Below are 3,052 nucleotides of genomic sequence, written 5' to 3' on the forward strand. Positions count from 1 at the left end.
ATATATCATTTATTTTATCAAAAATGATAACTGAATAGCTCAGAACAAATACACAGTATATGAATTTATTGATACATTCTGCGAGTGTTTTGCATCAGAGCTTACCAATCTGACAACATTTATATAGATTAGATAGGTTCGTATACATGTGATTATCTAAACATTTCCGGGGAATATACAGTTTCAACTAAACTTAAAAAATTCTAATGATACCTATAGACCAGGGAGTCTGGTTTCATTGTATCTGAGATATTCATAAATATACTGAGAGAACTCAGTAGTTTGAGTAATAAGAGTAGTGATGAATAGAGTTTTAACTGTATTATGCCCGGTTACACCTAGCTCGATCAAAACATTTGAACATGATCAAGTCGGGTACTGTTTACAACGAGTGCACTGAAAGTCTGGAACATAATATGTATTATTTATAATTATTTCTGAATGAACAAAATATAATGATTTCTATGGTGATAGTTACTAGCGATAATTTCAGTGCATACTTCGACACTTGTGAAGCGAACCCGGCTTGACCATATTCAAAAATGTCTTGTACCAAGCTTATATTCATCTATTCAAGCTTATATTCATCTATTAGTGAAACTTGGCATAAGTTTAAACTTCAAATCTAACGAATGAAAACAAACAGACCTTGTGACTCCCAAATGCTACTCGAAATCGTAGAGACTGTGCTCGTCGGTGGTGGGAGGCGAGGGGGGCGCTGGGCCCCCCTCTGCCCCACCAGGGGTGGTCGAAGCCCCTTGTTCCTCGTAGGGCGAGTCGTGACCCCTCATCTGGCAAATCATGTTGGTCAGCGCCATTATGTAGTTTTTTGCCAGTGTCAGCGTTTCGATCTTTGACAGCCGTCGCTCCTTGGTCACGTGTGGGATCACTTCGCGCAGCGACTGCAAAATTAAATTATGAGTCGACACGTGTAAAAATTATGGAGATTTTCTACTGTTTATATTCTAATTTTAGCCTGAATCCAGAGAGAATAGAACATAGTTTTCGTTCCCCTATTCAATTCTCTCTGTCTCCCAAATATTTATAAGACTTATTGAGGAATTTATTCATTTATTGGAGCAAACAATGCGCAATAGTCGGAAATTTATAACTTATTGAAGTATAAATCTAAATTCAATTTTATCAAGCCAAAACACTTTACAACTGGTCATGTTAACAGGTATTGGAAAATACAGAGAATAAATAAATATTCATACATGATCTTACAAATGTATAGCACGTCACATATATTATAACATTCTTCCACACTTTACATACAAATAAATAATGTAATTTTACAGTTGAACAAATTATAACATCCTATCATTTAGAAAGTATTCAACACTATAATATGCCTTGTCAACCAGAAATGCATACAAATCTCTCTTAAAATTAGGCCTACTTGACTTGGACAAATTTTCAGGCAGCTTGCTGAAAAGTTGCAGCCATAAACAATCGGACATTTATCTGAAAATTTCAACCGATGATGTTTAATGAATGGATTTCTACTACCACGTGTAAAATAGTTATGAACTTCTGAATTATTTTCCAATGTACCAATTCTATCTACAGTGAAAAGTAGGACGCGATATATATATATATATATATATATAGCGTCCTACTTTTCACTGTAGTTATATAAAATATATATTATATTCTCACTGTACTCCTACTTTTCACTGTAGATATATAAAATATATATATATATATATTATATATATATATATATATATATATATATATATATACAGATGGTAAAGTGAGCAGCCTAAGATCTCTAAATATGATTCTGCATGGATTATTAGTTTCTAAATTTGCTGAAAATCTTACTGCACGCTTTTGCAGAACAAAAAATAATCTCTGAATGTTTTTTTCACACTTGTTGCACCCCAAAGCTCAAAAAGACAGTACACCAGATGAGTACCTATTAATGAGCGAGAAGTAAACACTTCTAGCTATACTACTATTTAAAAGTATGGCAATATAATTATCTTAATAAAAAAATCTGGTGTGGTGCACTCACAAAACTTTCCTTGCCGTTACGAAAATTGATCCCCTGACGCTAGTGTTCACGCGCATCTCAAGTCTACTATTTAAAGATCTGAGCCAGCTGGTGACAGGAGACACACGAGGTCTGCTATCTTTTCATAGTGAATGATTTAATAGAATCAACAGTTGCAAACAGTTTGCAATATTGAATTGTTTGCATTTTCTCAAATTTCGAGCATATTTTCAATTTTAGGTGAAAATGTTACAAGACATTAATTGTAGAGATTTTTATGCTCAATCTTTTCCACTTGGAATTTTTGTTTAAATTGTATCTGAAGCCTGATAATTGGGAAACTAAAATCAAACTTTGCATAGATGGGGCGGAGCTCCTGAAACTTTTACAGATATGGGACTTGTGTCAGTTGATAGAGCTTAGCAATAACTATTCCAGGTATAGATTTGATAAGATGAAATAAATTTAATAAATTCATTTAACAATAAATTTGATAAATGGGATTTCAAATGAATAATAATTATTGCAATACCTGGAAGGCATCGTTCAAACTGTGCATACGCATGCGTTCTCTCTCGTTGCTCTCCAGTCTCCGTATATTCTTCTCTCTCGCGTTCAAAACTGTTTTTCTTCTCCTTCCCCCCGATCGGCCTTGATGCATACTCGTATCCTAGGCACAAAAAATTTTAATTTGATGTACTTTGAATAAAAAAATATAAATGAATCAATCATATCAATAAATGATTATATTTATTGAATTGAAAAATAATATAAGAATAAAAATGCTAGCTCCTGGTTGCATGGCCGTCCATCAAGTTTAACCGTGGTTAATAATGACTTTATCTTAGAGATCCAATGACTACGTAAACCAATGATGAAATCGATCACAATGATGACATCATTTGATACAGGCTGGATTCACATGTAACCAGGCACTACTATGACTTGGAAAACAAGGATTGAGAACATTATCTTCTGAGTTTTCGTGATAATAGACAACTCGGCAATGATAGGCTTTGTTGAAGAACAAGTTCTTTCCTTTGAGTTAAC

At 33.7% G+C, this 3,052-nt stretch overlaps 1 non-coding gene across 1 annotated transcript in view; it reads right to left on the minus strand.

The window, feature by feature from the left end:
- Positions 1-2,534: 2,534 nt before the first annotated feature.
- The window catches only part of LOC111045591, a 161,422-nt gene continuing 160,904 nt past the window's right edge, over positions 2,535-3,052 (minus strand). Inside the window, exon 5 of the transcript XR_005571389.1 lies at positions 2,535-2,672. This is a non-coding gene — a transcript (uncharacterized LOC111045591). The remainder of the gene's footprint in view (positions 2,673-3,052) is intronic.

The sequence above is a fragment of the Nilaparvata lugens genome, chromosome 5 (assembly GCF_014356525.2).
Source record: "Nilaparvata lugens isolate BPH chromosome 5, ASM1435652v1, whole genome shotgun sequence".
In the NCBI taxonomy this organism is placed as follows: domain Eukaryota; kingdom Metazoa; phylum Arthropoda; class Insecta; order Hemiptera; family Delphacidae; genus Nilaparvata; species Nilaparvata lugens.